The following is a 26,227-nucleotide window of genomic DNA, read 5'->3' as shown; positions in this document are numbered from 1 at the left end:
CCCAGCAATAAATGAGTCCAAATCTGCTTGAATGATTTCTAAGTTTTCTGAACTTTCAACTGAACAAATGACTTTTGAATTACAAAGGCTTATTTTATTGTTGATGTCACAAGGTGCATCATTAGTGAAAATGTTAAACAAAGTTTTGCCCAGGGCTGTGCCTTGAGGTATTTCACTTCTCACTTCCACAATATCAGAGAGAAAGGATTGTCCATTTCCCCTGAAACACTTTAACTGCTTGTTTCCTATTACTAAGGAAAATCATTGCCAAGTCAATAGTTTTTGTATTAGTACCAACAGTTTCAAGCTTGATATGGAGTTACCTGTGACACACCTTATCAAATGCTTTTGCAAAGTCCAGCAAAATCATGTCAATGGTGAAAGCCTTGTCTATAAGTTTGGTGACATATTCATATGCATCAGTAAGGCTGGTCTCAACTGATCTAGCAAAACAGAAATCATGCTGGCATGCAATACTTGTCTCAATCCTAAATCTACTACTTAAACAATGTGACCTATCCCCCTCTCAACCAAAGAGAGCAACACATGGCCCTGCATGACATACAGGCCAGCAATCCCCCCTATAAAACAGGGCCAAATCCCTCATTCATTTCCCTTTAGAAAATTTCAAAATAAGAACCTCTTAAATGCCTAAAGGTTTTAAAGTTAAAATTCATCATTCCATAGGATACATGCTTTTTAGCACAAGTTTTGTGGCAAGTAAAAATGTTACTTTTTGAATTAGCCAATAAGAATCAAATTTTTACCACTGGTTTATTTGAACTCAAAAAACAAAAAGGGGAAAATCCTTGTTATAAAAATAACCCTTTTGAGTGGAGGTTAGACCATATGTTATGATTAGGAAATACCAGTTGTATTGCAGCATTTTGAGTTGAGGTCACCTACCCAGTTATCTCATAATTTAGAAATCTAGTTTTAGCCTGAATTTAATGTAAATCTGGTAGCCAGAGCAAGGCAGTTCTATTCTGGCATTGATGCATGTCACTCAATGCAATCTCTTATTGAAGTTGCCTTATATGAAGCTGTATGTGAGCACTTAAATAAAATTATTGTCTATTAATCATTTTTTTCTATGAACCTAGGCATCAGGTACAGTTCCTATAGTCTTCTTGTATGTTCCCAAGGGAATCTATACAACTCAGGAGACCTAAACATCACTGGGATGATTCTGAGGTGGGTACTTTAAAATACCTTCCCAGGATATACTTTAGCCTGTAGACCCATCCCTGAAAGCTTCATTTCCTAAGCTAACTTCTTTCTGAGATAGCAAGAAGTCACTCAACTAGAATTTTACCCAAAATTTTAAACACATGTAGGCTATTTTATGCCTTTTAATATAAAAAAAACATGGAAAGAAATAATCCTTTCCAAGGGCCCAGAAAAGGCTTAAAATTGAAGTTATAATAAAAAAAATAACTATATTTAGAAAGAGCATAAAAATGGCATCTAGTGGTATGCCTATGTTCACTTTATTTACTTTATTTTATTTATGAACTAGGCTAATCAATATTTACCACAATTCCATTGTTTTAGTGCTTTCTTTTAACTTTAAATGTTTGAAGGCTAAGTTATCCAGAACCATTAGCCTATTGTTATTCTTTGAAGTGGGTGGATTATCAGAAAAGTAACTTTGGATTTTACTTGGGAAGAGTTTTAAATAAGGAATTCAAACGTACTAGTTTTATTTAACATAAATCCTTCAGAACTCGGCAACCCAAAAAAATCACAGCTTTTTTATTGGCCTACTATGCTAATCTAGGCCTAGCTAAGGTTTTAATTTATTAAAACACTCTATGTACCAGTTATTCGATAAAGCCAAGCACAGAAAGACTAGAACTGAATATACGTCTTTCCTCCTCTTATATCCACAGGATGCCTTCCTCTGTGAATAGAAGAATGCATGAGCATTCCTTTGGCTTTGAAAATTTTGCCTAATTTTTATTTTATATGGCCCATGGTTTTTAGATTGATGTTTGTTTTTACACAAAATGGCTCACGAATAACGGATACAGGAAAATAGCAAAAATAATTCACGCAGAAACCCTTGATTGAGATTTTTTCTTTAATCAGTTTGACTGTTTGTCAACCGAATTAAGTGAGTAATAAGTCAAAAAGTAAAAATGAAGAGGGAGTAAAGAGTGAAAAATTTATCAAATGTTCCATTAGACTAATATATTATCTGAATGATAAACACACAATTTGAGTTGCCGTCCAACATTCTTTCAAGTATAATAATTGCATCTATTGATAAAGTTTGACTGTTGGCTGTTATTTTTTTTAGAACAACTCCTGAAACACAAAGGCCGTTTGATTACAGTAGGAAGGTTTTATTATAAGTGCTAAGAACTTTAGCATAAAGAGCAAGGTATCGATGAAGAGGCAACCCCTTCATATATGATATAGTTTCTGTTCGTTTTACATTTTAATATCACTCCTTACTTTCAGTTGAAAAAACTTGTTTTTTTTTTCAATCCTGCACTAAGGGACACTTCTGACAAATAGCATTCGTTTCTCAGTTATTTTCATTGATTGGTTTAAAAGAGGTTTCAGCTCAAAATAACAATTGCGTTTTTTTACGGTTGGTATTAATTGGTTTTGGGGCATGAATTTTTCTGAGCCCCCTATAGTATTGACCGGCTGTTTTGCTTTACAAAAATATGGCAGCAATGGGAACCAAGGAAAAATATGCAACAAAAAACAGATGGGATTCGACATATGAATCAAGGGTTACATGACGGAGAAGTCGCTTCTCCTTTTGACATCTACCAATTAAAAGCAAGATTTTACACTTCATTGAGATCATTGGGAAGATCTTATATTAACTAATAAGTTAGCCTTATCAAAACTAGGCAGAACCCCATAAGAAAAATACATATCAACTGACAAAGTTTCAATTAATAAAGTTATTTCAATTAATAAAAACCTAATTCCCAATTATAAGATCCAGACTATTTTGGCTGGACACATCTCAAAGGCGTACCCTAATTATAGGAAAATATATACAGATGGGTCTATCCAGAGTAAGAGACCCGGAGCAGGAGCATGTATCCCATCCCTGAACTTGAAAATCTATTCTCCTACCCCCATTGGGTTCTTCAATTTTTTCTTCCGAATTATGTGCCATTCGCCTCGCCTTGGATACACTTATAAATTATGAAATAGAATCTGAAAATATACTCTGTCTCTCTGACTCCAACTCAGCATCACTATTGCTTCAAAATATTAATGGAATTCCTAATGATAAGGATTTATATAATATTAGAAGACAGCTTCTTAATCTTAAGACTAAAGACAATGAGATTTATTTCCTAGTCATAAAGGCATCAAATATAATGATATGGCTAACTCTCTAGCAGCAAAGGCTTCTATGTTAATCCTTAGCCCTTCCTCCAGCCTCAATTCTCAAGATATTATCAGGCAAAGATCCAATGTTAATCACAGTAAATTAACTTTATTCCCATTTCATATGAGATCAAATACTGTACTATGTTACCGGCTGAAATCAGGTGTCCTACTTCTAAATAGCTTATTATTTAATTGGAAGCTACATCATTCCCCTTTATGCCAAGTCTACTTCTCAACAGATGAAATAATTCAGCATGTATTATTTGATTACCAGGCTCAGAGTGAAGAGAATATTCCTCTAAAGAGTTTCTGCTCCTTGGCTAAGATTCCAGATACTTATACAGCTATCCTAAATTCTAACCTGCCCTGGAATATTGATCGTAAGATGTTTAAGGCATCTATTGATATCTTAAAGAAGAGAAACATTGTTTAGTGATGATTAAAGCATGAAGAAGTCAACTTAAATGGATATGGTTTATCTATAGTTTTTGATTAAAATAAAAAAAAACTAATTTTTTTAGCTGAAAGTAAGGAGCGACATTAAAACGAACAGAAATTACTCCGTATATGAAATGGGTTGTCCCCTCCGGAATCCCTCGCTCTTTACGCTAAAGCTTTTAATTGTTTTAAAAAGTAGAATTGTGGCAAAGAGTCAAACTTTAGCGTAAATAGCGAGGGATTGCGGAGGGGACAACCCATTTCATATACGGAAAAATTTCTGTTCGTTTTAAGTTTTAATGTCGCTCCTTACTTTCAGCTAAAAAAATTAGTTTTTTTTAATTTAATTTCTGAACGTTTTTGAATTAATGCATGTTTGGTTTTGGCTCTCCGCACATAAATTATTAAAATGAAATTTGTATATTAATTCTTTTTTTGGCTAAATGGCTTTCTCTTAGTTTTGATCAGACGATTTTGAGAAATAAGGGGTGGAGAAAGAGGCCTAGTTGCCCTCCAATTTTTCGGTTACTTAAAAGGGCAACTAATACTTTTAATTTTTAACGAACGTTTTTATTAGTAAAAAAATATATGTAACTTAAGAATTAACTTACGTAACAAACTTTCATAACCTTATATTTTTATTATGTATACGAGGGGGTTTATACCCTCATTAATACCTTGCTCTTTACACTAAATCGTAAGTTTCGTCCCAATTCTTTAAGAATAACCCCTGAATCAGAAAGGCCGTAGAATAAATAGTTGAAATTACTAAAAATACTTTAGCATAAAGAGCAAGGTATTTATCTCCTCCTAAATACCTCGCTCTTTATGCTAAAGTATTTTTAGAACCCATCATATGCGTAATAATCTCTGTTCGTTTTAAGTTTCAATGCTACTTCTTCCTTTCATTTGAAAAAACGTTTTCATGTTTATTTTTCATTGTTTTCTTATAGTAATGCTAGAAAATCCTGCGCCCTTTTCATTGAATATTTCTTCCCCCATGACAGTTTCCTCCAAGGAAAGATCCTCCAACATAGCCCTCTATCCTCAGCCCCACCCCCAAACAAAATAAAATCCCCCTGAAAACGTCTGTACACTTCCTAATAACCATTACTATATGTAAACACTGGTCAAAGTTTGTAACTTGCAGCCCCTCCCCCAGGGATTGTGGGGGAGAAAGTCATCCCCAAAGACATAGTTATTATGGTTTTTGACTATGTTGAACATAATGGCTATCTCAAAATTTTGATCCGTTGACTTTGGGAAAAAAATGAGCGTGGGAGGGGGCCTAGATGCCCTCCAATTTTTTTGGTCACTTAAAAAGGGCACTAGAAAATTTCATTTCCGTTAGAATGAGCCCTCTTGCGACATTCTAGGACCACTTGGTCGATACGATGACCCCTGGGGAAAAGAAAAAAGAAAAAAAAACAAATAAACACGCACCCGTGATTTGTCTTCTGGCAAAAAATACAAAATTCCACATTTTTGTAGATAAGAGCTTGAAACTTCTACAATAGGGTTCTCTGATACGCTGAATCTGCTGGTGTCACTTTCGTTAAGATCCTACGACTTTTAGGGGGTGTTTCCCCCTATTTTCCTAAATAAGGCAAATTTTCTCAGGCTCGTAACTTTTGATGGGTAAGACTAAACTTGATAAAACTTATATATTTAAAATCAGCATTAAAATGCAATTCTTTTGATGTAGCTATTAATATAAAAATTCAATTTTTTAGAGTTTTGGTTACTATTGAGCCGGGTCGCTCCTTACTACAGTTCGTTACCACGAACTGTTTGATTGTGCAGAAGAGAGCGGGAGTGAGCAGGAAAAGCCACATTAGTACTGGCCGGCCTAGTGGCTTTTAGTTGCTGGGGACAGGTAGCTCAGTTACCCGCACTTCCCAAAATCAATAATAATGTATTATTGTATATAATTGCATGTATTCATTGATTGCTGACTGGAGGAGAATAGTGCTTTCAGTGGCTAGTTTTTCTGAAGAAGCATCCAAAGAGGTGAAAGGACTTGTAGATTGTTCATATAACTCCCTACAATTTTTGGAACTGGAACAAAATTACATAAAATATCCGCGATGATTTAGATTTCTTTATAAACAAAATTTTCATTTGTGTTTACCTATACTAAAAATTTTAAGCTTAGCCTTACATAGGTATATAACTAGAGACAGGTTTTTTGAGCATATCCTTCTTCCCAATGCTTCAAGGTTTTTAAATTTGACCTATAATTTTTTTTAAGATTATCCCATAATTTGATTTCTTACGCGATTATCTATTTGCAACTAATGCCTTCTTTATTACACGGAGTAAATCACATGTTTGAAAATCAGGCTTTGCAATTATTGTTCCATGTGTATATACAAAGGAATTGGGTTTCCTTGAGCAGCAGCTTTGGCTGTAACATTGAACAGACCTCTGAGTTCAGTGCCTTGGGGGTGGGGTTACTTACAGCGGCAATCCCAAAAAAGAGCTGAGAACTCGCAGAGCGTGGGGATCTCAAATTCCAATAACTTTCTATTAATCAAGAGGTCATCAAAAACTCATTGTAGCTTAATCTACGATTGTCTTTAGCAAATTTTTGTCGGCTCTAGCATATGCAAATTCAACTTATTCTGCTTAAAAGTTAATTCTGATTGGGAGAAAAGTATCATTATACAGGAAAACAATCACCTGTGAAGGATTCGGATACTAACTGGATAGATTAAATAGCCAAGATGAAAATTCACCTGCACAAGAATTAAAAAAAAAAAAACTCTATTGGGATTGAATAATAGGCATTGCAATGATGGCAATGGCTTAAATACGTTTTTCGAATTCCGACATCCAAAATCCAAACTTTATCAAATCTACTTAGCCCTAATCCACATTTCGAAGAACTTTAGAGCATAAAAATAACTTTACTAATAGCAATCAAAGTCAGTAGGTTTATTTTGCATTCGTAGCTATGTGAGTGATAGCATTATAACATGTTCAAGAAACATTTTAGGAATTTTCCCAGGAGATTCTTTTGCGTTTTTTCCGTAACACCAAGTGTTAGTAGTGCGTTCAGCAACTCTGTTTCATAGATATTTATTGAAGAACTAGCCTAACATATTTAAGAAAAATAATAAATATGGTAGGTCAAAATTTTATCCACTGTAATCCGTCTCAGCCTATAATCCTCTGTATAGTTTAGGAGAATCAAAACTTTCTCTAAAAAATTAATATATTTGAAGCATTAACGTCCGTTACGGGAAGCCAAGGATTTTCAATAAAATGTCTACCTGATATCAATGGCTAACTTACATAAACCTAGGAGCCCACAAGCCAAGTATGGTAATGCTGCGAACCTCATCCCCTCCCACATTAGTTATAATAACTGCTCAAGGTACTATTTGTCTTGGATAAATTAGTCTCCACAGAATGAAACATGCTACTAAATTAATTCTTTTCCTATAGATTCCTCATTTATTTTCTTTCCAAACATTCTATTGGTTTGGGCAGAACTCAATTGGTTAAGATTTCTTCCCAAGGACACACAACTAAAATAAATACAGTAGGCCTAGTCTAGCCTATATTTATATTCCTTATTTCATACTTATTCCAAATAACATGGTTGATTGACCATCAATAAACAACAAAACCCTCAGTCAATGTTGGTATTACCTGAACAATTGTTTTGGGTCATGAAACTATTGTTAATAGATGCATTTTGACTTTATATTATTATTTTAAAGCATAATGTTGGCCTAATAATTATCCTAATTTTTTTTCTATGTTCAATGCTTGATATAGCCTAGGCCTAGTACATGTCATTGTAATACTATCATTTATCTTAATTGCCCTTTAAATGTATTGATGTCATTCACATGATTTTTTGTTTCAAAATAAAGGCTCTAGCATATGGTCAGCCAAAGAGTAGGCCTATATGTCCTACATATTACAGTAAATCACAGCTGAGACCAATATAAGGATTTTCCATCCTTGTGATGCTCCAGTGATGAAAAAAATTTGTTTGGTGTAGATTATGGTTGTTGATCTAGACTCTTGTGGAGGACTCTACAGCTTGCCAATTGTAAAGGAACTCCTGGCAGAGCCATTCCTTATCAAGGTGAGACTTGAACATGTTGGTTGAAGTTGCAGATACTGTTTCCTCAGACAGTTGATGACTCTTTGGCTGAAGAAATGACTTCTATGTCTACTTGTGGAATTCTGCATGGGAAGCTTCATTGAATGTCTTCTAGTACCAGAATGCAAGGACTATGCAAAGAGACCAGGAAGGTTCATTTTTAGAAAGAACTTTCTTGGTTAAAATCATATCACACCTTTTCCTTTGGTATGTCAGTGTTGGGAGCTTCAAATGATGTCTTTCTTTGTATAGAAATTTATTCATGCTGATAACCATAACCATTACCCATGAAAATTTTACCATTCCCTGCTAGTGGGGCCCATGTCCCATTTTGGGAATCACAGGTTTACATAGTTGAATTGTTGGATAGTTAAGACATTAAAATTCTAGTTATTTGACTTCTTGCTATCTCAGAAAGGGTTTAGGTTAGGAAAATGAAACTTTCAGCAATGGGTCTACAGGCTAAAATATGTTCCGGGAAGGTATTTTAAAGTACCCACCTCCACTCCTTCTCTCTCTAGAGGGCCCTTAAATTTGCCTACATGACAGGTCTATACCTATTGAAATTATTGACAAAACAACATTGAACCTTAATTTTCAGTTACTAGTTGCTTTTTCTATGCTTTTAGTTTTGAAAATACAATTCCTGTTATTTGAGTAGAATTTTGATCCATATGAATATTTTTTTCATAATTTAGGAAATGTATTTACATATCTTTAAAACCTTATAAAATAGAATTGAGCAAAGCTATGAAGCAGAGAACAATTTTGTTGTACTTTAATTAAGCAGAAGATCTATTTTGCAAGGTTTCACTTTTATAACACACATATTTTTAAAGGTCATCAAAGGTCAGGGCCCTCTAGAGGGAAAAGAGTGGAGGTAGTTGTTTCAAAATATCTTCCTGGGACATACTTTAGTCTGTAGATTCATCCCTAAAAGTTTCATTTTCCTAACCTAAACCCTTTCTGAGATAGCAAGAAGTCAATTGACTAGAATTTTACCATCATTTGTACAATGTAGGTTCAACTAATTCTAATTGAGGTCCTCAACCCCAACCCATTTCAGCTGCAACTGAAGATAGAGATCTTGGGCTGATTATTGATAACAAGTTGAAATTCACATCCCATGCAGGAATGATTGTTGGTAAAGCATCACAAAGGTTAGGATTAATAAAACAGACAATCTCCTTCAGAGCTCCACAGACCATGCTAAAGTTGTACAAACCCCTAGTGTGGCCTGTCATAGAATATGGAATGGCTGTTGCCTCCCCTATCAATAAAGATGATATAGCTGCCTTTGAATCCATTCAACAAAATGTATAGAAATGTGCAAAGGTCTGGACTAACTGGCAGGATTACAAAAACTTAATTACCTTCACTAGCTTATAGAAGACAAAGGGGATACATGATTAAGACTAAGTAATAAATAACTAATAACAACCCTCCTTCTTACCTCCAACTAGAGACCCTGCAGAGGAATAGAGACCACTCATTGCAATTGTTCTGGAAGAGAGCCTAGACACATATAGCAAACCACTTCTCCAATAGAATTATGTCATTCTGGAATCCTTTAACTAATGAGCTGGTAACAGCCCCTACCACCAATGCATTCAGATCTGGAGTTGATTGTGAATGGCTGAATTAACCATGGAAAACAAAATGGGATGCTTCCAATAGGAATCATTGCCATAACTCACCAGCAACATCACAGTATTTATTTTAGCTGCTGGACAATGCAATTTTAATTTAATTAAAATTTACTTAAATTTAATTCAATTCAATGCAATTTAAGATAATTAATTGCCAACAATCTTTTTACATCAGAAAAGAACAAATTATAACAAATTAAATTTGGTCCTTTGTGTTTATTTAAAGCCTGTGCCATAGAAGTTCATTGTAAAGTTGCTGTGTGTTGCTATGGTAGCTTGACTGCAAGTGTCTGCTTGACCTAAGTTATTCACAACAAATTTTTATTTGGGAAATAAAAATATTGTGTAGAATCTCAGAAGCCCATTGATAAGGAAAAAAAAGTGTGGACCTGAAATATAAATTTATAGTATCTATGCTTGAGAGAAATTCTCTAATAAATAAAAATAACCTAAAATTTGACTGTCATAGACAGATTATTGCTCTCAGATGGATACTATTGCTCAGTTAGGGCATCAGTGCCTTGATTTTAAATATTACCTTAAATTGTAGCTTGGGGGAATTTATGGATTTCTCCTTGTGAAGCTCTAGAGTTAATATTGAAGTTGCTTTCTATGTTATTTGTGACCAGCTGTGGTTGGATGATCTGAATAGCTTCCCAGTCAAGTTTACACTCCCTCAAGGACTACTCAGCATCTAGTCTTTCTTTGAAAATGTCAACAGATTCAGTAGTAACTGTGTCTTCAGAGAGTTTCAAACTGTTGAAAATTCTTAAGGAAAAGAATTGAGTGCAGACTCGGGTTATCACTTTTGTGGTACATATCTGCATGTCTTTCAAGACTTACATCTTTTTCAACATAAAAGGAGGTGAGACTTTCCAACTTGAAGCTTGGTTTGAACTAGTTCCTTATACAGAAGACTAATGACTTTTGGCGAATGAGTGGAAAGGGTAACTTAATCAGCCCTAGAGTTGAACTAGCACTAGCACAACACTTCTTGTCATGGGTCCTGAATCTTACTTCATTGCCAACAGTAACTCCAAGATCTTGCTCATCATTTACAGTGGAGTTTGGATGGCCTGTAAGAAAATAAGAACAACAAGGATTCATTTTGCCAAAGTGAGATGGCACTTAGCAACATTGAATTCAAGAAGCCAAGCCTTGGCCTACTGCCTGAGAAGTCAAAGATTTGTTTTGTAGAAGGGTATGATTGTCATGAGACAAGACTGGTCCAAGAAGCCTCTAGTTGTCAGCATGAAGTGTTACTATTGAAGTTGATTTTAGAATGAAAATTGCTGTTGGTCCTTAGGTGACTAGTCTTTATATTCCCTTTAATATTTCTTTCAACTGTATCAAACAACTCAGAGTTACTTTACCTTTTTTTGCCATGTCTATGAAGACCCTGATTTGAGATAGTTAATTTGGATAAATGGCACAGGGCTGCTCATGTGTTCTTTGTTTAATTAATTATTTACTCTTTTTCTTTTTTATAGCCATGGAGCACCATGGGGAAGGTGGTCTATTTGTATGGTTCTTTTTGACTTTATGTACATTGTTAATAAATTAACTTGAATAATCACTATGTTCTGAATTGGAATTTGTTGGCTTGATTTCTAATTTTTTTTGAAAGTGTTCATGTCTTATTTAACAATAATTACATGTATTTCAGGCAGCACACAAGACCCTTAGAATAAAAAGGAAATTGGCCAAGAAGATGAAACAGAATCGTCCTATTCCTCAATGGATCAGAATGAAGACTGACAACACCATAAGGTTGTAATTTTGTCTCACTAGCTTTTTCAATATCCTCCCCTCCTTAATACCCTAAACATTTAGGGGAACTAATGTAAACAAAAAAAAAGGTAGAAGTGATCTGATGGTCATCATGAAAGTTGATGCATTTAGGACCATCCACTGTTGAGGGAGGAAGGATCAAAGTTTTCTTAAGGAAAGATGGAGCTCCAAAACCTAAAAAAAAATATTGTCAGAATTTGTCCTCTTGATCGATAGAAGGAAATATTCCTCCATTCAAAGTACTAATATATCAAAATAAAAACATTGCTTGCTGCCCAGGATCTACCTTATCCCTGAAATTAAGGTTTTCTGAAATTGTTCCATTAGTTGATTCAAAATCATTAAGTTTTTAGGAAAGCACTATATTTTTGTCAGTGTTGTCATGTTGGACAATGGAAATACATTAGAGAAAATAACTAGTTAAATTCGACAATATTTTTTTTCCATCAACATTCAGCAATTTACTATCCATTGATTTCCAAAGACAACATTGATTTCCAAAGGGGAAGTTGGAAGGGGAAACCGGAAATCTTAAAAAATGCCTAGAGTGGAGAGATTGGGATGAAACTTGGTGGATAGAATAAGCAATGTTGTAGATACATGATAAAAATTAGAAATGTAGATAAAAATGTAGATAAAAATTAGAAATCAAGCCAACAACTTTGACCAGTGTTTACACATAGTAATGGTTATTGAGAAGTGTACAGACGTTTTTGATTTGGGGAGGGGGTTATGTGGGAGGAACTTTTCATGGGGGAAGAGAATTTCCATGAAGTGGATGCAGGATTTTCTAGCATTTAAAAAAAGAATGAAAAAATAAACATGAAAAGTTTTTTCAACTGAAAATAAGGAGCAGCATTAAAACTTAAAACGAACAGAAATTATTACGCATATGAGGATCATGATACATGATTGACATAACCAGACTGAATCTACTCTCTTTGTGGGAGCTGGGGGAGGGGGGGTTAATTCAGAAAAATTGGAAAAATTGAGGGATTTTTAACTGAAGAACAGGTTACCAGATCTTAATGAAATTTCATATTTAGAAGGACCTCATGTCTCAGAGCTCTTATTTTAAATCCTGATTAGATCTGGTAACATTTAGGGGAGTTGAAGGGCAGAATAAGCAAATGTTTTAGATATATGATTGATGTAACCCAACTGGATCCACTCTCATTGAGGGAGTAAGGGTGGGAGTCCAAAGTGGGGTGATCAGAGCCTAATGAATTTTGATACTTAGAAGGACCTTGTGTCTCAGATCTCTTATCTTAAGTTCTCACTGGTATTAGGCCTCTGATTTTCCTTTTAAATCAATCTATTGATTCTTAGAATTTTGCTAGAGCTCATGCCATATGAGCTCTTGGCTCTTCTGACCTAGTCACAAGTGCCTTATGAGCTCTTATCTCTTGTTTTTATTTAATTTCTGAACGTTTTTGATTTAATGCATGTTTTGATTTTGGCTATCTGCACATGAATAATAAAAAAAAATTTGCACACTAATTTTTTATTTGGATAATAGGCTTTCTCATGCTTTTGGTCGGACAATTTTGAGAAGAAAAAGAAGCAGGGGAGGAGGCCTAGCTCCCCTACAATTTTTTTGGTTACTTAAAAAGGCAACTAGAATTTAATTTTTTATGAGCTTTTGTATTAGTAAAAATATAAGTAACTTACAAATTAACTTACACAATGAACTTCTATGTTTGTATGTTTTTACTACGTATTCACCCCCTCATCAATACCTTGCTCTTTACAGTAAAACTTAAATTTTGTCCTAATTCCTTGAGAATGACCTCTGAATCACAAAGGCCATAGAATAAATAGTTGAAATTACTAAAATACTTTAGCGTAAAGAGCAAGGTATTAGGAGGAGGTGAATCCCTCATATGCGTAATAATTTCTGTTCGTTTTAAGTTTTAATGCTGCTCCTTATTTTCAGTTGAAAAAACTTTTCATGTTTATTTTTTCATTCTTTTTTTAAATGCTAGAAAATCCTGCATCCACTTCATGGAAATTCTCTTCCCCCATGAAAAGTTCCTCCATTGAGAGTTCCTCCCACATAACCCCCTCCCCAAATCAAAAACGTCTGTACACTTCTCAATAACCATTACTATGTGTAAACACTGGTCAAAGTTTGTAACTTTCAGCCCCTCCCATGGAGACTGTGGGGGAGTAATTTGTCCCCAAAAATATAGTTATCAGGTTTTTCGACTATGTTGAATAAAATGACTATCTCAGAATTTTGATCTGGTGACTTGGGGGAAAAAATGGGTGTGAGAGGGAGCCTAGGTGCCCTCCAGTTTTTTTGGTCACCTAAAAAGGACACTAAAATTTTTAATTTCTGTAAGAATGAGCCCTTTCGCGACATTCTAGGACCACTGGGTCAAAACAATAACTCCTGAGAAAAAAAAAATAGAAAAAAATAAACCACGTATTCAAGAGCTGTCTTGTGGCAAAAAATGCAAAATTCCACATTTTTGTAGATTGGAGCTTGAAACTTCTACTATAGTGTTCTCTGATACGCTGAACCTGATGGTGTGATTTTTGTTAAGTTTCTATCACTTTCAAGGGGTATTTCCCCCTATTTTCTAAAATAGGGCAAATTTTCTCAAACTCGTATTTTTTTATGGTTTAAACTTGATGAAACTTTATATTTATTACACTTTTAAAATTAGAATTAAAATGTGATTCTTTTGATGGAACTATTAGTATCAAAATTCAATTTTTTGGAGTTTCAGTTACTATTGAACCGGGTCGGTCCTTACTACAATTTGTTACCATGAACTGTCGGATTTTGTGTGGAACCTCCTTTATGTACCTCTTTGTATCTGATAATGTGACATTTCTACAAGATTTTTTTTCGGATTCATGACTGCGGATGAGGGTATCCTCCCTCCTTTACCCCAGGCACATTCATAGGGATTTATTTGAGGAAGGGGTTGTACTTATTAGACAGGAGACCCCACAGAGATAGGCTAATTATGTGAAAGTAGTATGAAAATAGTAAACAATTGCAGTCAGGAGGTGTGGGTGAAGAATGTTACTGGTGCAATAGGTCATTCCATCCCAAGCCCTACACTTATGCCAGCCCCACTAAAATTGAGTCCCTGTATGTAAGAAGGGGGCCTTTTTTTAAATGGATGGTAAACTCAGTTGGACCGAAGTCTGGGACCCTTCTTAATTATTAGGAATGTTATTCTTTAGCTACGAACCTTTTTGGGTGCATTATTCCATATCCATTGCAGCTTAAGTTCCATACTTAACATCATTAATTTTTGGCTTATATTGGGGGGGGGGGCAATTACTACATCAATTAACCCATGGGTGCCCACAACTATAAAGGAGAAGGGATTGGTTTCCTTCCCTCTGTGCAGGTTAATAAAAAAAAAAGTGTAGGGTATCAATTTAGATTCCAACTAAATTGTAATTTTTAGGCTCTGGTCGATAGTGCATGTGCCTTTTCTTGATTTTTGTTTCTATCTCTTTTAGGTACAATGCCAAGAGGCGCCACTGGAGAAGGAAGAAGCTCAGGTTGTAAACTGATGAACCAGTTGGTGTTTTATGATGTTTATGAATAAAACACTTGCCCTGTATCCTTCTGTGTTGAACTCATCTAGATTTATACTTAGCCTTTGCTTTTGGTATAAAAACGAGTATAAACAGCAATGTCATGGACATATGTATATTGCTTTCATAATAAAATGGAGAAAAAAGAATATCGTAAAGGAATAATATACATCTTGATTTTATAATTGTTGTTTTATGGCTTCGCCTGCTAATTCAAAAATCTTTTCATCAAGGTAAACAAGAAAATCAAACAGTTTGTGATACAAACTGTAAATAAGGATCAATGCGGCTCAATAGTAACCGAAATTGTAAGAAACAGGGCAATAATATCTATTGATACATTAAAAGAATCGGATTTAGATGCTTATTCAAAATATATAAAATTTATTAAGTTTAATGTTATCCGCCAAATGTTAGGAGCTTCAGAAAATTAGAATAATTTTTGAAAAAGGGGAGAAGCGCCCCATAAAATCAAGTGATCATAATGAAAGTCACACCATCAGATTCAGCACATTAGAGAACCTCACTGTTGTGGTTTCAAGCTCACATATAAAAAAAATTTTGAATTTCGCCCTTTTTTGCCAGAACCAAGATGACGGATGCGTCATTATTTTTTGTTTCTATTCGGGAGGGTGACCGTATCCATCAGTGATCCCAAAAAAGTCGGAAGAGGGCTCATTTTTTGGAAATAAAGTTCTAGTGCCCTTTTTAAGTGATTAAAAATATTTTAGGGCAGCTAGCCCCCCTCACACTCCCTTTTTCCCAGAGCCGTCCGATCAAAATTTTGAGATAACAGTTTTGATCATCATAGTCTAAAGATGTAATAACTATGTCTTTGAGGATGACTTGACCCCCACAGCTCCTGGGGGAAGGACTGCAAACTATAAACTTTCCCATTGGTTACATATAGTATTGGCTGTTGAAAAGTATTCAGATATTTTTTGGAAGGGGGGGGGGCTTACTTTAGATTCTTTCCATGGGGAATTTTTTTGTGGGGCAAAGGGAATTGTCCATGGAGGGGAGCTGGATTTTCCGAGAGTACTTAAGAAACGATGAAAAATTAAAAAATGGATGTTTTTCAAAAGTAGTAACATTAAACTTGAAACGAACAGAAATTATTTCGTATATGAGAGGTTATCCCTCCTCAGTATCTTGCTCTTTAAACCAAAGTGTTTTAGAACTTTAAATAAGCTTATTATTCTAACTGAACAGTCCTCGTGTTTCAGGAGTCATTTTTAAATAATTGGAACAAGATGTCAAACTTAAGCGTAAAGAGCAGAGTATTGAGGAGGGGGCAACCCCTTCACATGCATAATGTTTTCTATTCCCTTAAGTTTCATGTTGCTCCTTACTTTCAATTGAAGAAAATTGTTTATTTATTTCATATTTCTAAGGCTTGTTACTTTCTAAAGGATGCTAAACTTGAAGAATGGGTTGAAAAGACTCGTCAAACTTGCTCTTTCTCCAAATAGATTTACGTTTTTGCTATGGTTAGGTAATGTCAATGAATCCTCGGTGTGACAGTACTCTGTTTTGAGAATCTGGTGACAGGAAAATATCCCTGTTTTTTTCATCCAGGGCTTGGCTCTCGTTTTTGTCTAATGAGAGACACAAGCACAAATCGCTTCCAACTTCATTGAAATGTTCGTAATACCGTCCTTTATTAGAAAATCATCCTCTATCATTAGATAATCTTGCCAATTAAAGAAAGTTAATATAGCCAAGAAAAGAAACGAAAAAAAAGTTAGGAGCGGGAGAAGATATTTAATAAGTGGTTGACAACGGGAGAGAAAAAAGGAATAAGTATCAGCATTTTTGATTTGCAATAAACTGTTTTGCATTTCAGCAAAAGCATATACTTTTAGACCAAAGATTATCTTCAAGTCTCTATTCCAATAAAAATGGATTCGTGAAATACTAACCTCCACAAAATATAACTTAGTCTTGATTGTGTCCTCACTTGAAGACAAGAGAATTGCAAAAAGCCAGAAGCCCCATTATTACCTTGAGCAGGTTTAGTCTATAAACGCCAATTAATCGAGAACAGTAAAGACAAACACTAACCTGGTTTGTCCATTTTGTAGTCATCAGGAAACCGACATCTCCAAAAATCAAGCAAAAATTGATTTATTTTTTTTTGTCAGGAGTCTATATTTTATAGAGAGTAGAGTGAAATTATGATTTTTACGGAACCCTGATCAAATAAACAAAGCTAAGGGCTAATGAAGATGCAAAAATGTATGTTTGAAAATTTTTGGTTGGGGGGGGGGGCAGTTGTTTTCTGTCGGTTTTTTAAATGACAACATAGAAGGTATCTCAAAAGGTAGGGGGGATGATTGTCGCCCAGCCTCAATTGTAGCATCTGATCATAGTGTATAGTGTGTTCCACCTACAAAGATTAGATACGTAGCTCAGCAGCATGAGCGCTCCGAAAAACGGAGGAAGATTTGCTAGATGTTTTCCAGAGGAATTGTCTACAGATTGTTTTGGGTACCCAACTGACTGACCGTATTCAAACAGTATGGGAGTACAATAAGTGGGGCTCAATCCCGCTTTCTAGGGCTATAACGAGAGAAAGGTTGAGATTGGTAGGGCATGTTTTGCGGATGAAGGAAGACACATTGCCAAAGATAGAAAAATGGAAAGCAAGTCATCCTCGGTTGGGGGGAGGATGCCGTAAGGAAAGATTTAAGGTAAATGGGAACTTCCTGAGAGGATATAAAGAGGGAGGCTTTCAATAGATTGGGATGGAGGAGGGGCGTGTGTAGCTGTGTTGTCCTCAGGGGGCTTGTTGCTGCGGTGAGCTGTTAGTAGTAGTTATATAACTCTCTTGGTCGTCGTCCAAATATGTCTTTTTTCTTCGGTTCTGCCGCACTTTGCCCTTTCAAATTGCCCTTTCTGCCAAAATTGTCTCTCCGTAATATGAGCTAATTGATATTAAATGTGCAATGGTTTGTAATTACAACTACTACTACTGCAAACAACTCAGTTTAGCTCTAAGTCTCCTGAGGCAAACATAACTGGGCATGTTGGGCAATCATCCACAACGATCGGTCAGCTGAAAATAATCTATCAATTAAAAACAAGCTTACATTCGAACGAAAGCTTAGATTGATTACTCTTTGATTTAGCAGGTAATGTAAAAAAAAGGCATTGTAACACGCCAGCGGGTATACAGCCACCACACATGCTGCAAGAACAGTTGCATCAATGGTAATAAGACAATCAGTTAAAGGAAGTTACCTAAACAGCTGGTTATTCCAGTTTAAGCACCTTTGCTGCTGTTATTGATGAAAATCACTAAGCGGTTGCAAGAATACATGGGGTCTGTAGACTATTATAAATAAACCTTGTTAATTTCTGTAGCTCAAACCTTACCACCCTGATTTCAAAGCCGTTTCAACATGGAGAAGTGAAATAAATGTAGCTTTTTCCAAACTTGGAATGTTACAACGTTAAAAACAACCATTATATTGACACCTTGACTGACGAGTCCGGACCCTTCGAACTGGACTTAGGATTTTCAGAAACCCATATCCTCGGGGTAGGAAATGGATGATATAGAATGGATTTACTCAGTCAGGATGGATGGGGTAAATAGACTGGGAGTAAGGGGCATGATGAATAAGGAAGCTGCTAAGTCCTGTTTAGACTGGGAAGATATTAGTAATAGAATACTGAACGCTCGTTTTACGCCTAAAAAGTACAGGGTATCAGTCATAATAGTATATGACCCTGACAACCGATTGACGGAGACAGTAGTGACTCGGTAGAGTTTGACTCACAGTTACAGGAACAAATAGACAGGTTTCCAGGTAGAAATATGGTGATTTGATTAGGAGATATTAACGCCCTGGTCGGTAGAAATAGGGATAGATGGTATCCTAGCCCGGGTAAATTTGATATAGGAAGAGAAAACAGTAATGGCTACAGACTGCCGCAATTTTTAGACATAAAAATCTAGTTATAACCAATACCTTGTTTGGTCATAAAATGACCCATAAGTTAACATGGTATTCACATGATAGTAAGATAGCTACCCTTATTGATTATGCTATTGCAAACCAAAGACTGGCAGGATCACTGCAAGATAATGGGAATGCTGTTGCCGATGTTAAAAGCAAAGATCACCATCTAGTAGTGTCTATGGTCATGTTAAAGCCAAAATTTTGACTTTAAATTGGCCCTAGTTGTGAACCTCACAATAATTTATGAAGTTGCCGATGGTTTATGGAAGAATGTTAGGAACTCAGCTAGGAATGTTAGTAAAAATTTATTTATCCTTAATAAAGAGGGGAAAGGGCTTGTATAAGAATTACACAGTGATAGATCATATGAAAATAACAGGAATATAGAGAACGTGGAGGAAGCATTAAATTATAAATAAAGGAGGTGGGAAGTGGAGGCCATGGATAAACTGCCGATGATCTGGAAGACGCAGCTATACGACATAATAGTAAAATAATGTACTGACATGTTAATAAATTGAGAGGGAGTAATCAATCTGGGGTTGTTCCAGTTAAAGATAGGAACGGGGTCACAATTAGTGATACGGAAAGAGTTAAAGGGAGATGGGCAGAACATTTGAGGATGTACTAAATAGGGATAGAGTTTCGGCCAACCGTCTAAGACTAAACGAACAGCAGGTTGTGCATGGTCGGGGTGGGAGTATGTCGCAAGGAAAGAATTAAGGGAAATGGGAACTTCTTGAGAGGGTGTAAAGAAGGAGGCTTTGAAAAGATTCTGATAAAGGAGCAGCGTGCGTAGCTGTTTTAACCAGGTGGCTTTCTGCTGCAGTGAGCAGTTAGTAGTCGTAGTAGATCAAACAATAAACATAGTTGAAGTGCTATTGTGTTATTAGCCACGCATACTGGAATCTATTGTATGGAATGGTGGTTTGCTGAAACCCCTTTAATCAGGCAAACTATAAGGGAAAATTAATAAACTCGCAGGGGCAACAATTATGGGTAGGTTATGAACCTCGCCAGAAATTTTTAACTGTTTTTGAAGTTTTGTCACAGCTATTCTTTACAAAATAAGTAATTTTCTTCAATATTATTGTATTTAATTAAAATGTAATTGTCTTAGTATTGAATTAAATTGAGTTGTCTTATTATTTTCAGCTCAATTTTATTGTTAATGATTTTTCCTGAATTACAGTCAGATTTTTAAGGTAGGATTAGAAAATTGACATAACGTTAAATCATCTCAGGATTATGTTCTTTAGCGATTGATTTTTGTCCTTTATGTTAATTTATAATTTCATATTGAATGTTTTTTCCGTAGATTTGACTGCAAGTCGCGAAAACTGCTATGCATAAATAAATGAAGGGTTGGTGGGGGGTTGTGTGTTTTGTAGTAGAAATATTTAATTTTCTACCTAATAAGTCAAAAATACTGACTATTTGCAAATAATTCTATTTTGTATTCCAAAGCCGTAGGAAGGCTAAACAGTTGGAACTAAGATATAAATGTGAACATGAACTTTCGGCGGAAAAAGGTTCAAAATCTGGCCAAAGAATGTGCCAAGAAAAAATTGCAGTAGGAAAGTCGTCAAAATTCTCAAAATCTAACGGGAATATGAAGACAATAATGGAATTAGTTTAAAATTTATCTCATGTAAAATTCATTGTAATTAAATAAATGCAAATAAAAGCGAGTGTTAAGAAAAATTGAGGAACTAAGACCTAAATTGAAATTACTTAGCCGTCATACTCTTCTAGGAAATGTGAATACGACCTGAAACCATGAAGAAGAAATTTAGATAAATTAAGGATATGTTTATTCCTATCCAGGGGCTTTATTACAAATAGTGTCAGCCTCTTATGGTTTATTTTTACTAATTGTTTTAATTGCTAAAATTAAAATGGTTTTAAATGAAGGTTTTGGTGTAAATACTGTACATGTTCTTACTTAGTAAAAATTTCTACAATACTTTTTTATTAGCTTGGATATAATCAGTTGTGATAACCTTTTAATAGCAAAAATGTCGTATCCACACTTTCTAAAATTTTAAGAAAAACACAATTGGAAAAATTAGTTTTTATGCAGCGGAATTTAAAATGGTAGATGGAATGTAAAAAGGTAGATAGAAAAACGAATGAAACGCCGGTTTAAAGCAGCTAGTAAGGGAGACCTGTTGGTAGAATTTTGGTCCTGTTGGGTGAAATTTACTAGATCAAACAGAAACTAATATGGCATTTCCCCCCCCCCCCCTTTCTGCTGCTAGTTATAGCAAAAGTGCAGGACATTGCTTGGGTTCCTTTTCCACCTTGTTACAACAATCTTTCACCAGGATTTTCATCAGGGATCAAACGAAAAACTGATACTTTATTTTTTGCCACTCCTTTCTTTTGCTAAGGTAGCTACGGCAAAAGTACAGGACAACGTTTGAGTTCCTTTTTCACTTGGTTACGATAACTTTTTGGCAATTTTTTCTTAGGAATAGACAAGGCGTACCTTAGAGCTCAAAGGTGGCGTTTTACCTTTTCGCACTGCTTTGATCGTTTAAGCTGAATTTTATTATTATAAACCAACTTCCGGACTTTGGACTGTTTGGTAAAAACAAAAAAAAAAGCAAAGAATAAAACAACTGAGTAGGTGTTCACTGATTGCTCTTCCCTCTTCTCAGCTTTTTCGATGGAAGAGGGGAGTTGCAGCTTCTTATTTTGGGCAGGCAGTGCGGTGGGAGGGCGGTTGTTGTCTCGACCCATGCTTGCGAAAACGCGCTTGCAAAAGCGCAAAAACTTCACATTAGGGGATACGTCAATCTTTAGATTAACCGCCCAACTTTGGTTTGTTCAATAGGAATAACAGATTTGAAATCCAACAATTTTAGGATCATAAGAACCCCAATCACTTTTGTGGAAGAAATGTCTTCCACAAATTTATTTTGAGACAGGCAATTCAGGAATCAATCGAAACTAGTCTCAAGTAAAATATTAATATTTCTTTAAATAAGGACTTAGGGGAATATTCACTAAATTCTTTATACTCAAATTTAATTAAAAATGACCTAACAAAATATTTTACAAAACGAATTTATAATAGCAATGAACCCGTTACAAAAAGATCTTTGAGGCTAGCTGCCAAAAAGCAAGATTAGCGGTGAAATCTGGCAAGTAATTATTTTGTTCTGTTTCGTTTGAATGAATTACTAATCCCACATCATTTTATCTATCAGTCTCGGTGGAACTTCGTTGAAGTAAGGATGCTAGGGTTGTTTTAATAAGTTTTCTAAAAACATATCTAGTTGCATTTTAGTGTAAGTTTATATATATATATATATATATATATATATATATATATATATATATATATATATATATGTATATATATATATATATATATATATATATATATATATATATATATATATATATATATATATATATATATATATATATATATATATATATATATATATATATATATATATATATATATATATATATATATATATATATATATATATATATATATATATATATATATATATATATATATATATATATATATATATATATATATATATATATATATATATATATATATAGTTTTTTGGTTTTGTGCTGAAGACGGCCCTTGGACATAGGACCGAAATATTTACTGGATTGAATTCTACTGTCTTGAGAAAATTTCCGTATTGTTTCTAAGTTGTGTTTGTTTGATATGAAAAGGCACTGTGGTCTTCGTCGCTATTAATATGCAGAATAATTGTATCTAACACATTTTGCATGTAGACCCGATATTCTTTACCCCTCCCCCCCTAATGAGCAAATATAACCCAAATTTATTTCTAAAATAACGAAGAAACCAGTTTGATCTTGAGTTTTACACATCGCAAACTTGAATTAGTGGTGTATAATGCATACGCACCGGAATTTTTCATGGAGAGAGAGCCGGATTTCCCGGTATTATATAAAAACGATCAGAAATTAAATTTAAAAAACAACTTTTTTCAGCTGAAACTAAGGAGTAACATCAAAACTTAAAGCGAACAAAAATTATTAAGCATGTGAAAGGAGTTGCCCCTTCCAAAAGACTCTGCTCTTTACGCTAAACTTTTGACTTTTTGTCCTAATTCTTTAAGAATGATTACTGAAACACAATGGCCGTTTAACTAGAAGAATAAGCTTTGTTTTAAAATTCTATAAAAAAAAAAATCTTTTGAGTAATGAGCGAGGTTTTTCAAAGAAAAGTTTTTCAAAGAAAAGTAAAGAGCCCCATTAAACCAAAGTTAAGCAGAAATGAAGTCAAATAGCCTTCATTTTTCAACTGAAAGTAAGGAAATTGAAAAGTAATCAAACCGAAAATGACCAGAAAAAATGTCAAATAACCTTCAAAGCAAAAAGTATGGAGTCAAATAGAAAAATAAAAACAAAAATTTCTAGCGGTATTCTCGGCAACTACGAAGATTTTACTGCAGCAAAGATGTGTTTTCTTCCATTGGTGGCACGAAATTTCAATTCTGACCCAAATAGGGCATCGATTGGAATTTATGAGATAGCCAATCTATTTAACATTATTGCAAATTGCCTATTGAGCTTCGAAGATTCAGAGGCAGCAATTCCGCAGATTTGCACATTTGTTCCTGAAGAGTCACGTGTTCTACGCAAAAGAAACGCTTATAGACACTTCTTTTAAGGCTTCATATAACCAAGTTAATTCACACGATGCTTGATAAAATTAAGGGTAGTGACGTATCACTTTGCATCAGCTATTAATGACGAGGACTTTTGAGTCATTGCATATGTGGGGGTGTTAGGTGCCTCTTGCCTCAAAAGTGCATTTTTGTATACGAATTGTCTAACTATCCGTGGCTATTTAGGTAAATTTAGAAGAGGGTTTGGGTGGGGGAGCAATAAATTGATCCCTAGTGTCCCTTCACCATGATTAGCCTTGAATATAGATAATGCAGAAGGATAGCTCCCTTATTTATAAGGGAGTTATGTTTTTTTTTTTCTTTTTTTTTGTTGTGGAGATGAGGCCATATTAGTTTGTTGTAAAACTGTATGAATATGGTTGATGGTGTTCGTGGCACCCCGGTCAACAGCCGTCTTAAAAATTTGGAAGCTTCATTTGTGGATTTTAGTAGTATGTTTACGGAGCAGCTCCACCAGAATTATGATATTGGGATTGCTGGTCAATATGTTTCTTGTAATTCAAAGTACCTACTTAAAGATGGTTTGAGGTCCGGGTATAGTGGCGGTGATTCTGAAGATCTCAGAGTTTTTTTTACCTTAGCTACCAGGGTTTGAATTCATCTTTTAATTTTTTAAGCGAGATATGTGAACTTTCCATTTTTCAGGTTATTGATCTCACAGAAACACGGCTAAATGAGCATAACTCTGCTCTCTTGGATATTCCAGGGTATACATTTTATCATAGGAATCGTCAACTTTGAAAACATGGAGGAATTCGAGCTTATATACGGAGGAATATCGAGGTTTTGGTAAGAAGTGATCTAGTGCTGTATCACGAGATGTTATTTGAGCCACTTACTGTTCGGCTTAGGCTTAAGCCAAAAGATGTTTATATTGATGTACTTTATAGACCACCATCTGGTTCTATACAGGCTTTTATGGATATTTTGGAGGAACAGTTGGCTAAACTACCTACTGATTTGCACCCATTCTTCATGCGTTGGGACTTTAATATTGACCTTAACGATATGAATTTGAATACTCCTATGGATTTCCTACAGCTTTGCATGTCATATAGTTTATTTCCCACTATTAATATTTGTAATCGTGTTACCACTTTAACGGCAAAGCTGCTTGATAATATTTTTTCTAATTCAAAATATTCAGATCCAGGGGTTATTGTTACTGATGTTTCTGACCATTTTGGGATTTTGGCAAGTTTTAAAGTTTGTTTCCCGAGGCAGCAAGGCCTTAGATTGAAAATGAGAATGTTACCCGTGCTCAACCAGAGTAACCTAGAAAAGTTTAAACAAGAGATCTCTAATGTTAATTGGAATAATGTAGTTGAAAATCTAGATGATATATGTATAAGTTTTCAAAGATTTTATGATACACTGATCTCTGAGTAAAACTTGTATAATGAATCGGACAAGGTAAAAAAAAAGATACCCAAAAAGCCGTGGTTGGCACCTAGTCTTCTGCGGTGCATAAATAAGAAAGACCAGTTATATAGGGATTCAATAAGGAATGAAAATTCCAGTTTGCACTAGAATTTTAAAAAATTATAAGAAATACTCTTAATAAACTTTTGAGAAACGCGAAGAAAAAATATTTTGAGTGTAAGTTGAAAGATGCTTGTGGTAACTCAGCTAAAACGTGGAAAATTATTAAAAGTGTTATATATTCAACAGATCCGGCTCTGCCTGATGAAGCTTCTACAGGTGATGGGCTAAAATCGAATGAGGCTGAAGTAATATGTAATGCCCTTTCGGAACATTTTGCAACTGTTGGGGCTCGATTTTCTCGTGTTACAGTAGCTTAGGATAATAATCCTCCACTTGAAAGTTTTATGGGTACTTTTGTTGATGCATCAATGTATCTAAGACCTGTCACTCATGATGAAATTCTTAAAATCATCTTTGAGATGAAAAGTTCTTCGGCTGGGAGTGATTCCATTAACCTTCTTGTTTTAAAAACCGCGCGTCCAAACATTTCACATATATTTACGTCCCTTATTAATGCTTGTTTTAAGCAAGGGAAGTTCCCACTTGTCTTAAAATCGCAAGAATAACTCCTGTGTTTAAGGGTGGTAACAAGAATGATTTGAGGAATTATAGACCAATTTCATTATTACCTGCTGTTTCTCGAGTTTTAGGAACCGTATTAATATTAGAATTTATTACCATTTGGAACGTCATAAACTTCTACATCCAAATCAGTTTGGTTTCAGGAAGGGTAGAACAACAGAAATGGTGATTTCATTTATTACTACTATAATTAATGATGCTCTTGATAATAAGCTCAGGGTAGCTGGTATATTTTTGGACTTAATTAAGGCGTTTGACACTATTGATCATTGATTGTTATTGAAAAAAATGTGAATTTTATGGGTTAAGAGGTGCTACATTGGGTTTGCCTTGCAGTTATCTTCAAAACAGACAGCAGTGTGTCAATTTACGAGGTTTTTTGTCTAGTAAAAATGTTGTTAATTGGGGTGTTCCCCAAGGATCCGTACTGGGTCCAACTCTGTTTTAATTTTTATTAATGATCTGCCGCATGTTGTGAAAGCTCTGCCCAGAATTGAAGACTTTGTTGACAACGGGCCGAGTAAGACCCAGGTTACTATGCCCTTATTTGCCGATGATACTACCTTG

General features: G+C 34.9%; 2 long non-coding RNA genes across 2 annotated transcripts in view; one reads left to right on the top strand and one right to left on the bottom strand.

The window, feature by feature from the left end:
- Positions 1-1,962, bottom strand: part of LOC136038537 (uncharacterized) — a 32,329-nt gene extending 30,367 nt beyond the window's left edge. The window contains exon 1 of the long non-coding RNA XR_010620245.1: positions 1,821-1,962. This is a non-coding gene — a long non-coding RNA (uncharacterized LOC136038537). The remainder of the gene's footprint in view (positions 1-1,820) is intronic.
- Positions 1,963-6,868: 4,906 nt separating this feature from the next.
- LOC136038536 (uncharacterized) lies at positions 6,869-14,954 on the top strand. The gene is made up of 3 exons (XR_010620244.1): positions 6,869-6,931; positions 11,240-11,343; positions 14,851-14,954. It is a non-coding gene; the product is annotated as an uncharacterized LOC136038536 (long non-coding RNA).
- Positions 14,955-26,227: the final 11,273 nt, after the last annotated feature.

This window comes from Artemia franciscana, chromosome 18 (genome assembly GCF_032884065.1).
Source record: "Artemia franciscana chromosome 18, ASM3288406v1, whole genome shotgun sequence".
Taxonomy (NCBI): domain Eukaryota; kingdom Metazoa; phylum Arthropoda; class Branchiopoda; order Anostraca; family Artemiidae; genus Artemia; species Artemia franciscana.
This window is presented reverse-complemented; position numbering and strand designations above follow the sequence as displayed.